Consider the following 12,955-nt stretch of genomic DNA (forward strand, 5'->3'; position numbering starts at 1 on the left):
AAGATCTCTGTTTTAGATGGATTTAGCTTCAACCAGCTCTCATCCGGCCATTTCACTACTGCATCCAGGCAGGAAGTCAAGACTGGAATTTCAGCTACTGGTCAATCCTTAAATAAGAAGTAGAGCTAGGTGTCATCTGCATATAGATGGCACCCCACTCCAAACCTCCTGATAATCCCTGCCAGAGGGTGCCTATAGATGTTAAATAACATTGGGAAGAGAATTGATTCCTGTGGAATTCCACAGGTTAGGGCCCACAGTGATGACCTCTCTCCACCCATGATTACCCTCTGGGACTGATCCTGGAGGAATGAGGAGAACCAGCTCAAGCCTGTAACCCTCACATCCAGGGAGCCTGGGTGGTTGACCAGGACCAAATGGTCAAAGGCAGCTGACATCCAACAGGATCAGTAGCACCATCCCACCTGCATCAAGGTGTAACCAGAGATCGTCAACCAAAGCAACCAGAACTGTCTCAGTCCCAACCCCGGAGTGGAATCCAGATTGGAAGGGATCTAAGGCAGATGTCTCATCCAAGAATTCCTGGACCTGTTCAGCTCAATCACTTTTCCCAGAAATGGAAGATTAGATGACTGTGCAAACATCATAAGCACTTTTGGATAAAGCCTATGATATCATTGGTAGCTAGAAATACAAGTGTGCATGCACAAGTAAACTAGGATTGTTTAATTTTTAAGAGGCTGAGGACCTCTACAACACATTATTCTATGTAGATCCATTATTAGATTTCCAGATGGTTTTCTCTGCTGTAGGGAACTCCAAATTTTATCAGAGAAGAGACATTTATGAATGGAATGTTTAACCCTACTCCTGCTGTTCAGTTTACCTGAAGTAATTTTCTTTCCATACTGCTGTTAGACCTACAGGAGGAAACATACAGGCACCATCTAACAGAAGCTATAACTAACCCATAGGAATATACATACTATGTGCATTTTTGTAAGAAAAATCATAGCTGGTAGACATTTGCATTTATGAACTGTCAAAGTCTAGTTGGAAAATGGGATTGAAAGTGGATTATTTAGTGTGTGTGATCACAGCCCTAATCTGTACCAAATCCCCTATGTTCTTTAATGTAATAGATCTGATCACTAAAAATAATGGCAGTTGATAATATTTGGAAACATTCCAATCTGACCATTATTATGGTGTCTTGCTGCTTTCCTTTCACCATTGTGTGAGGCAGGAAAACAGGAACAGTGGGGTAAGAGAGTGATTCAGCAAACTTTGAAGCCTTTCCCCTCCCCCACTTCCAGTCAGAAGTATTAGAAGATGTTCCTGTCCAAAAGGATCATCCATGTATGCATTTATTTGCACAGTGTGTCTACTTTTTTCCAACCTTGCACTGTCCCAATGGGCTTGCTGATGGGTTTCTTGATTATCAGAGCAGCATGGTCCTGTTTGTGTGCTACCTGGATCTGGTGCTACACATACATACATACATACATACATACATACATACATACATACATACTAGAAATAAAGGGAGGAAACTTTAAATCTAGCAACTAAATAAAGTTTAAATACACACACAGACATAGAGACAAAAATATAACAGTGGTGGCAGATCTACATGTAAGTTTCTATAAATGGTTTCCAAATATATTAAAATAAGTCCATATGCAATTGTAATCTATATGCCATGCATTCAAATATTGCCAGAGTTGTAAGGTTCTCGATTCATTCATTTGCAGGGGCTGGGCTTTTATCTTTCCCAATGTTGCAATATGAGTCTTTTAGCGGTAGCAAGGGCATAGAGGTTCTGTTTTCATTGACCATTGGTTAGCCTCCAAGAGATTATCTCCCAGAGGTCTTTTTAACCATCTGACCACAATTCTGAGAGAAATGTGCCCTTTCCTTGGTGACAGGCAAGATTTAGTTTGCAGTTTGTGCAAGTGTAAAACCTGACAGAAACCTCAACATACATTTTACTTCTTTAATGAGGCACATCATCACTGAATTCACAAATGCAAAGACGAGAACAGTTAAAGATCAGGTATATCATCGTCTGGAAGGCCCCTTCATTATATTCTCACCCTTACCCCCTGAAAACCATGGCAGGTAGGTCACTTCTAACATAAGGGAGTCCTGAAGCTGAGAGTGATCTACTCAGGGCCACACAAGAATCCACAGCTTGAATATAGACTAGCATTTGCACAGGCGTATTAATTCATTCCCATGGAGTGCAACTTTCCCCCTTCCTGTGGCATCTGCCATGCCACCCAAAATCACAGAAACACTAGTCCGGATCCAAGCCCTTGACAGCAGTAGGTATTGAATCTAGACCTCTTCAATCCAAGACCATATCACTATCTACTCTATTGTTGTGTGTATGAAACACAGGACATGAAGCACACCAAGAGACAACCAGTCATTTACATATGACCAATCACTCTTCTCCACTTGCAGGACAATGAATATTAATAAATAACACTGTTTTGCATTTAAGTCCTCAAAAATTACTAGCTGACAAGAATATAATGCATTCAAGCAAAAGTGACAAGTGGGTCCCCCACGAGACTCACAGGATGGAACCACAGCTCCCCCCCATCACTGAGTTTAGCATGGCTCCAGGCCCCACCACCCACCTCGGAGGCTGGCTGTAGTGGCAGCAGTGTCCAGGAGTGACTCCGAGCCTCAAGAAGCTCCTGGCATCAGCTATGGCCAGACCTGGAGTGGCTCCAGGGGTCTGTTGCCACAGTTAGGCCCAGAGCAGGTCCCTGGGGTCCTAGAGTGCCTTCCAATGGTCACCACTACAAAATCATATTATGTTGTTTTGAAGTGAATTTAACACACACACCCCAAAAATTTATTTTGTAGTTATGGCTAAATTTATAGTAATGGTTGGGAAAAGATAATTATTTTATTTACTAGAGTTGGGCCTTTTGCATAAAAAAGATAAGGATAGCTTGATGTTTTGTGGGGTTTTTTTCTGAATAAGAAATTTGCTTAAGGGGAAACAGAAAGAGTTCTTTTATTTACACACACACACATAAGCAAGGAAAACTTTGTAATCGAAAGTGTATTTCTTTTAAAAATCAGGAGTCTTTTATGTCCCTCCTTTTTATCTTCCTTTTCCTTTCTTTTCCTTCCTCCCCTTGTTATGTTGTGTATGATTTCCTCCCCCCCCCCTTTTTTTTCTTTTTTTTTTCTACTTTTTTTTCATTTTGTAAATAGTAAAATTAAAATTTCTACCCAGAACAGCCTAGGGAAAAAACAAAATCGTTTTGTTCACAAAAGCCTCCTGTTGACCTTGCAGCAATCTTTATCAGCACAGGTAATTAGGCAACTAAATATTTGCAAACCAGCAACCCATAATAATCTCTATTCCTTTCCGTCCTAGAGGCACTTCACATTTGGAAAGGAAGACTCTAGCAGAACTCCTGGCCTCCGCTGGGATTAATGGAGAAACTGACATGTACAGGAGATGAAGAAGTACACTTGCAGAGTTCTGAAACGGGATTCAGTGAGTGAAGACAGGGAAATAGCTGCCATAAGTGAGGCAGAAGGGAAGCATAGATTAAAGTACATTTCCTATTCTTTCCACTCCCTAGTTTCCGCCCCCAAAACAGGGTTCACCCGTCTTTACAATACAATACTGGTAGTAGTTCTAATCCAGATCTAGTAATCTGATGCTGATCCCCAAATATTAGGAAAAGCACTGCCACAGAGGACTTTTGCTGTGGGAATGGCTGTTGTCAGAACTGAGCTAAACCTGTGGTGACTGTATTAAGAATAAGACCTGGAGGGATTTGGAACGAGGCCTAGACTTTGAGCATTTGGGATTTGGACCAGAACCTGAAGCACAGGTAGGGGTTCCAGTATTTCTACCAGATCTAACCAGTCCAGAAAACTCATACTGCCTGCTAATGGCAAGGAGTGATATTTCACAACCCTTTCTGTGCTTGAAGACAGATGTGAGGCCTCAGCACATGCATTTCTATGGAAAATACTAGATTAGATCCCACTCAAGACCATGAAGTACCCAGCCAAACCCAAGATCTCCTGGCAGTCACTTGCTGTCAATGACAATAATAATCTGGATTGCTAGATCTTTAATACTGGAGAGGGGGTGCATAAAGTATTCAAGAGACATTTAAAAACAGGGGGAAACGTTCACAAAACGGAAAACCATTTTTTGTGTGGAAGGAAGGATAAGCCTTTGTGCTGTTCAGCATTTTTCCTTGTAGAGGACGATGTGCTTGAATGAAGGTACGGTGAGGGACAAACTACATATTACGAGTTTTGGTGTTTGCAGTCTCAGTAATGCTAGCATAAGGAATTTTCTTCCTTCACATCCCTCACCTAAGCATCTCAAACGCTTCTTTTACTTTTTTGAATTGGGCACTATAACTCTCCAGCACGCATATGATGCCAAAAAACAAAACAAAATTGTGCCGTGGAACTTCGCTTCCTCAATCATGCGCATGCGTAGACTCTGTTGAGAGAAAAAATGCCCATCTGCTCTGGAAGCGGTGGCTTGCGATCGCTTGTGTGATCGCGCCGTGCCACTTCTTTGCCACGCTTCTGCACTGCAGTGTGATCAGCCCCCGACTGCCGAACCACGGAAGCTCCGGGGACCGTGTGATCGAGTTACCACGCTTTTGTTTGCTCCGGGTTAAATAGCCTCGCTTCACCCCCGGATTATCCCGCTTGTGTGACCGGGGCCTTATATATACAGTCCTGCACTTCTCCATAAAAATCACAATGAATTAGAACATGGGCTACCATTTCTGGGTGCCTTCCTTTACATGGACAAAGTCTTTCTTGATACGGAGTGTTGGCAAACCTCCCAGATGGTACCACTGAGGGTAAAACATTGAGTCTCATCTCTTCAAATACAGACTATTGAGTCTTGCTAACATAAAAGAGTGGCATAACTGGGGTGAGGTAATCTGGGAAAGGTAAGCAGCAGGCAGTCCATATTCTGGAAAGATACCAAATGCTAAAGGGAAGCAAGTATTGTGTTCAAGAGAACAGATACTGAATTCACTTCAAGGTGCTGGTGCTTACCTTTAAAGCCCTTTATGGTCAGGGACCTACCTACCTGTGGGACCATCTTTCCCCACACGTTCCCCAGAGAGCACTACGGTCAGGGTCTCATAGCCGCTTGGCCCTCCCTGGCCCCAAGGATTCCAGGCTGGTATCAACTAGGGTCAGGGCCTTTTCAGTGGTGGCTCCAACCTGGTGGAATGAGCTCCAGGAAGATATCAGAGCCCTGTGGGACCTCTTACAGTTCTGCAGGACCTGTACAATGGAGTTCTTCTACCAGGCCTTTGGGTAAGGAGCCGCACCTAATAATCTAAGACCCTGTGCCCAAGACCACCATCCAACCTGAGCCTGATAGCAGAAAAAATCATTTGCTGACTTTAATCTACATGCTTACTGCTATTGTGCATTGCCAACATTGTATAAACTGGTTTTAGTAATTATGTTGTGTTTTATGAGGATATTAATATTGATGTTTTTATCTGTTATTTACTGTTGCAATTTTGTGTAAGTTGCCCTGAGCTAGCTCTGGCGGGGAGGGCGGGGTACAAATCAAACTAACTAACTAAATAAATAAATAAACATCTGGGCCACCATCAACAGACAACTAGATGAGTGGGCAGGCAGTGATGTCACCGTGGGCTTCATGGTGACTGATCGTGGCTCAAACATGAAGGCAGCGACCAAGACATTGGGCCTCAAGTGCATTTACTGTGCAGCCCACTTTCTCTGCCTCGTGGTTAAGGATGTCTTGGGCCTGGGTTCTCAAGAGAATCCCAGGTACATAGCTGTGACCCGTGAGTACAGGCATCTCATCCAGAAATGCCAGCTCATCATTGGTCACTTCTCCGGCAGTAATAAGGATACTCATCTGCTGTGTGAGAAATAGACACTGATGGGCATGCTGGTGCACCGCCTAACTGGTGACATCAGCACTCACTGGACTCCACCTGTGCCATGCTCAAGCCCTGAATGCCCTGATCTCTGAGACCGGTTCATTCAGGAAAAGAGCTGGCTCACCCAGGAGGACTTGTTGACTGCTTCTCTGACTATGGAAGTTCTTGGGCTCTTCAAAAGCTACACAGAGATGCTCTCATCTGATATGGCAAGTCTGGCTCTGGTCGTCCCCATGATGCACATGGCTTGTGAGGACCTTGCCTCATTTCTGGAGCCAGCTGCAGGATGTGCAGACTTTGTTCCAGCAGTGCGTGCACTGATGAGAAGGCTGCAAGATGGACTCAAGACTCGCTTTCAACCAATCATCAAGCAGAAGGTCTACATGTGGGTGACCATGTGTGACCCATGCATTAAGGGCAAGATCACCGAGTGAGCCAACAAGCTTGATTGCTGGAGTGACGAGCTCTCCTGGCAGGTTGAGCTCATGTGGGCCAAGAGGGGCACATTGATGGGAGCTGAGGAAGTGGGGGGTGAAAGCAGCTCTGCTGCTGCTCATCCCCAACCCCCCCTGCTAGGCTGCACCCCCCACACACCAAGGCTCCTGCCATGATGAGTGTTGAGATGGCACTCATCAGGCGGGTTGCTGGCCCCTCTGGGAGTGATAGGCCTGTGAGAGAGGGCATGGCAGCTGTGGTGGTGAGGGAGTACCTTTCAGAGCCCTATGAGTTGTAGGCCACCTGCCCACTGAACTACTGGGCCATGAAGGAGGCAGTCTGGCCAGACCTTACTTCCATGGTCCAGGGGCTCCTTTCATGCCCTCTGACAAGTGTGCAGAGTGAACAGGTTTTTTCACATGCAGGTGACATTGTCTGCCCACATCACTCTCATCTGCATCTCTGGACAGTAGAGCAGTTGGTCTTCCTGAAGGTTCTTGAAGAAGAAGAGAAGAGATTGGATTTATACCCCGCCCTTCACTTGGAGTCTCAGAGCGGCTTACAAACTCCTTTCCCTTCCCCTCCCCACAACAGACACCCTGTGAGGTGGGTGGGGCTGAGAGAACTCTGACACAAACTGCTCTTTCAGGAACAGCTGTGCCAGAGCTTGTGACTGACCCAAGGTCACATCAGCAGGTGCAAGTGGAGGAGTGGGGAATCAAACCCGGTTCTCCCAGATTAGAGTCCGCACACTTAACCACTACACCAAACTAAAAGAAATGGACACTGAAAAAAGAGGACATGCCCTCTAAAAAGAGGACATCCGGTAACCCTACTATAGAGTCCACCTTCCAAAGTGACTTTTTTTCTCCAGGTGAACTGATCTGTGTCGCCTGGAGATTGGTTGTAATAGCCGGAGATCACCAGCCACCACCTGGAGGTGGCATGTCACTACGGTCTTGTTCCATCTACCTTGGCTTCCAGTTTGCTTCTGGGCTCAATTCAAAGTGGTGGCATTGACCACTGAAGCCCTGTACAGCCTGGGATCAACATACCTTAAGGTCCACCTTCTCCCACGTGAACTTAACCATTTGCATTCTCAGAAGCCTTGCTTAACTTGATCCCACTATCTGAGGCTAAATGGGTGGCAACCCGAGAAAGGGATTTCTCAGTCCTTGCACCAAAACATTTACGAAGGAATAAATTTTGTTATTCTCAAAGGTGCCACTGGACTCCTCTTTTGTTTTGCGCCTGCAGACTAACACGGCTACCCCTCTGGGAAGATCAGTGACGCACGTGGCCACTCTTCGGTGGCAACTTTGTGCTTTGAGTAATCCTATCCGGTGACAATGCATAAAACCCTGAAGTCAAATTAAAACCGCATATCTCATAGTAAGGCTTTAAAAAGGATACAGTTGTTTGGTTTATCTACTGGTGTCACCCCCATGTGGCAGGGGCCTAAGTTTACTAGCTAAGGATGGGAGCAGGTGGCAAGAGGACCATCTGCTTCGTGGTGCCAAGAAGGAGGGCCGCATCTCCTCCCGCTTGGCGCATGCAGGAGGAAGAAATGTGTGAGACAGGATGAGCAGAAGGGAGGAAGTTGTTCCCTGAGATCTAAGTTTACTAGCTAAGGATGGGAGCAGGTGGCAAGAGGACCATCTGCTTCATGGTGCCAAGAAGGAGGGCCGCATGCCCTCCTTCTTGGTGCATGCAGGAGGAAGAAATGTGTGAGACAGGATGAGCAGAAGGAAGGAAGTTGTTCCCTGAGATCTCCATTCTACATATCAAAGGGATAGGGTGACAGGAGAGTAAACACAGGAAGGAAAGGTCAGTGTGCGGCTATCTAGTTATCTCTCTCTCTTGCCACAAAGTCTGGAGGTTGAGCAGGGGACAACGCCTTCCAACATGCTACACCATGCATTTAATACTCTTTGGAAACTCCCAAGCAGTCCACCCGATCTTACAGGTAACAAGTTAGAGGGGTGTCAGGGAAAGAATTTAGATAAGGTTGTCGAACCCTCTGCCACTATCCCTATCCTTGTTTTGCCATTTCCCCCTGGTCTGCATCTAATAATAAAGGGAGAAGCTAATGCCTGGCTTGAAGCTTTTTAATCCAGTGACGTACAGGTTGGCACGGGGTTCTGTTGCTGGGCACTGGTGCATTCAATGCACTGGTTCTGCTGTCCTTGCAGAAAGTCCCCCCCCCCATTTGTAAAAAAGAGATTCTCAGGTTTGAAGTTGGTCCTGTTGGGTTTCGGTGTGGCACTTGCACTGCCACAGTGCCCCTTTTTCTGCTGTGCATATAGCAGTGTTAGGCTCCTTGCAAACAAGCAACCTCCCAACAGTTCACTTTCCACAAGATTCTCTGGTAAAGCCTCACTGCTGGGTGCCTGGGTTTTTACCACCATAGAATTCCATGGGAACCAATGGGGAATGGGGGCAACCTCTTTGGGTCTCCATAGAATTGGACCCACTGGTCCAATGCCTTTGGAACTTGGGCGTTCATGTGAGGAGACGCTTTTGTAGCTACACTGCGAATTTGGTGCCTCTCCTTCAAACCCCACCCCCAGCACACTGAATATACTGTGAGAAATTAGACACTTTCCCCCACCATGAGAACCAATGGGGAATGGGGGCAACCTCTTTGTGGGCCTATAGAATTGGATCCCCTGGTTCAAAATTTTTGGAACTTGGGAGTTCATTTATGGAGAGGCTCCAGCAGTGACACCGCAAATTTGTTGCCTCTCCCTCAAACTCCTTCCCCCCCCCAGCCCCCAGATTATACCCTATGAGATTTTTCCATTGACTTTAATGGTCCATTGGGTATAATGGGGCTGTATATTTGGGAATCCTGAATGTCTCTTGAACCAGCAAGCATAGCCAAACCTGGTATTCAGAGATATTCAACATTCCTGAATATGTTTTTTATAGATTCTGCCCCCCCCCCCCAGGCCAGTCCAGGGATGGGGGAATTAAACACAATAGCCACCAGGGATCTCTAAAATTAATCCCTCACCAACCTGAGATTAGAGACCCCCAGAATCTCAGTTGGCCTGTGGGTTTTACACATTAGCCACTCAATCCAGAGTGTGCAGTTAATCTTACACAGGTAGCACAATTGGTCAGCGGTTTAGGCTACAGGATTTAGCTTGAAGTCCAGTTACCACAATCCAGACACTATTTATAAACCAAGATAAGTTTATTCAGTACAGACTTAGCACAGACTAGAAAGGATTACAAAATAACAAAAACTTATGGCTCTTGGCCCTAACTAAACATTAGATATATATATAATTACCAACTTCAGGAATCCATAGTCCAAGATTGTCCATTGTGATAAAGTCCATTAGGTCCCATCTTTATGCAAGATTCCAGCCATGTGCTCAGCTCCAAAGCAGCTCTTTGTCTCTCCCAGAGACCACATGGCAAGACAGCATTTCAGATGGACAGCACACAGAAGAGAGAGAGAGAGAGAGAGAGAGAGAAAATCTGACTCTCCTCCAAGGGTCAGACAATTAAGAACCCCAATCTAATCATAATCAGCTGTGGCCATCAGCCAATCACGGGTAGACAGGGGGTTTCCAACTTTTGGGTTGTCATGGCAATGGGTGGGGGATAGGCTAGGTCTGGGGAACACCCTCTGCAGTCAAATGATCCCCAAAGTCCAACCCATCCATGGCCAACCCTGTAGCCTGAAAGCAGGCGCCTTGAAGTCTAACTTCCACTTAGAGGTGTGAAGAATGTGTGGCTATATGGCATGGCAATTGACCAAATGGTCAGCCAGATGGCTGACAACAGGAAACAAGGTATCAGAAGACATTCCAGGGGGGAGGCAGGGGTTTATAGGAATCAATATTTCTATACATGTTTAACCCCAAATAGCCCAGAATCAGATTACACCCATTTCCCCCTCCAATGCACATCCCTAATAGCAGCCCTAGCCAGGCCTGGCCCCTATCAGCCCTCCCTCAAAGGCCAGAATAGGTCTGAAACGGGCCTAGCTCCCTCTCCTTGCCTTTTACTGACAGAAACCAGCCCGGAATACTGGCATTGCCTGGCAACAGCCACTGAAGGAATCTGTTGCTTAGAGCTACAAGCATTCCCTTTATCATTTTCAGATTTTCCAAAGCCCCCAATGTTGCTGTTTTTCAATTTCACATTTTTCTGCAAACCTGGGGCCCTTTTCAGGTTTGTAGAAAGATCTGTCTTGCCTGTTCACAGCTCCAGTCACTGGATTTAGGTATCCAAACACTGGCCAACTTGGATATTAGTTATTTTAACATGGTCCCTTCAGGGAAAAGGCTTATATATTTAGGCAAAATAATGGTTCAGAGTTACATACTTGGCAGTTCATCAATCCTAGTACCTCCCAGGCAGGTAACAGTTCAGTCTGCCAGGAACACAATGAAGTACCAGATGGTTTCAAAGACAGGAAGATAACTAGACAGATCTGCCTGAGAGGCAGGTCATCAGCAAGGGGGTGCCTTGCAGACAGATGACTGCCCAGCATGTAAGTTATAATCCTTTGTATGTAACCTTTCAGACAGACAGTATATTCAGGTCTGGCTGTAAGGCAGGGTAAGCATGTAGCTATGCCTAGAAGGCAAAGGAGTATGCAAGACGGCCTTCCTGTTACTTTAAAATATTATCAATATGAGTCACCAATGTCATTTTAATGGTTTCTCGAGGAAGATATTTCCTGCAAGAAATCATGAGTACCTTCAGTCTGGTTGCTCAATGAGTTAACGGGAGTTCTCCAGAGCTATATATTCCCATTACCAAGTAAAAAAATTAAATATCTACTTCATACAAAGTCTTTATCTAACTCTTTAAATAGGGACAATAGAATCACTTTATAAGAACTTTTGCCTTATTATGACAGAGAATGCTCCACATAATTCTGCTGTTCACGTAGCTCGGTCACAAACCCCCCAAACAACAGAAAGCAGAAGTAAGGAAAATAAGCCAGTGCAGAATAGTTCACTCTGACTCAAGTTTCATCTTAGAGAATCTCTAATATTAATTTCGGAACTTGCAGGAGCACAGTTGGGCATAGTTTTCAGTTTGTGTGTCTTTGGCATGCCCTCCCCCCTTTCAGGTTACTGATGTGTACCAGCATAGATGCATATTGATTAAGTCACCATGCAGAAACAGAATTCTGATGCAATTGCTAAGTCAATCAATGTGCATATGCACTGGCACTTATCAGTAACCTGCAAGGAAAAAAAATGAACTCAAAACTGTGCATGGAGTCTGAAAAGAATAAACACATGAGTGACAGCTTCCTCACACATTAGTCCAAACCAGAAACTGGATTAAGTAATTTGGAACCCTAAAACTGAGGGAGCCATTCATACAAGGAGAATGTTATTAGTATCTTTAGCCCTAACTAGGTTTTATTCTCTAGAGCAGTCATAATCATGCTGAATCCTATCATCCACAGTTGAGAAGGCTGATGATTTTAAAATGAAGTCTTAACAGTGCCTTATTATGGAATTTTAATGAATATATTCATAAACCACATTAATTCACATTGGATTTATTTACAAGTAAGCACAGTATAAGAAACCAGCAGTCGCCAGTATAGCTCTTGCTTATTTCTATGAATGAGCATGTCATTTATGCTCATACCACTTATTTCAAGATTTTCCTCATGAATTCTTCCTCCAGGGTAATCACTGTTTCTTAAGAATATACAAAAAGTTTCCCAGAAATCTCATTAATCAAATGTAATCACATACCCCCAAGCTTACTGACACACTGTTTTTGTTTTTTTCTTTCATATTGTGAAATGAACCAAAGGTAGAGCAACTTAATTTGGTTACGTTCTATTTCAAAACATTTTAACCGTCATACTGAAGTATAGTTCCATTTAAAAAAGATAAACACGCAGGGCAGAGGTTGGCCTGAAGAAACAGAATACAAATCAGCATGTGGATGGAGCCAAGAAGGAAGGATGTACACATACAAAAGAAAATAGTTGCACCACAAGGGACTGAATCCCCTGATCCAACAGTGGGAAATAGTGATGATCGTGGATCTTTCCTGTATCCCTTCCCTCTCCCAGTCAGCAGTTCTTTCTGACCCTGGGAAAGTTATTCCCAGAGTTGTGAGACCCACATGGTGTTGTGGTTAGAGTGTTGGACTTAGATCTGGGAACCCAGGTTCAAATCTCCACTCTGCCCTGGAAGTTTGCTGGGTGACCTTGAGCCAGTCACACATTCTCAACCTTGCAGGATTGTTGTGAGCATAAAATGGAGGAGAAGAGAACGATGTGAGCCATTTTAGATCACCATTGGAGAGAAAGTGGGGGTATAAATGAAGTAAGATAATAGCCATGAGGGTTGGGAAGCTACACTGGAAAGGGGGAAGAGAAAAAAATCACCCTGCCTGCCTCTTCCATCAGTGCAGCTCCACAGTTAGAAACGGAAGGAGAGGGTGATTTCATCCACCCTCTCCACCGCAGCCTTCTGACCCACTTTGCTATTAGACCACATAGGTCTAAGAAGCTAAAAAATATATTGCCTTGTGCAGCTTGAGCTGAGAAATATCAGCAAAGCAAGTCATGGCCTAGCGAGAGGGGGGAAAAAAGAGGAAGTGGTAACAGTAGGTCA

Source organism: Gekko japonicus, unplaced genomic scaffold, assembly GCF_001447785.1.
Source record: "Gekko japonicus isolate JY-2015 unplaced genomic scaffold, Gekko_japonicus_V1.1 scaffold1723, whole genome shotgun sequence".
Taxonomy (NCBI): Eukaryota; Metazoa; Chordata; class Lepidosauria; order Squamata; family Gekkonidae; genus Gekko; species Gekko japonicus.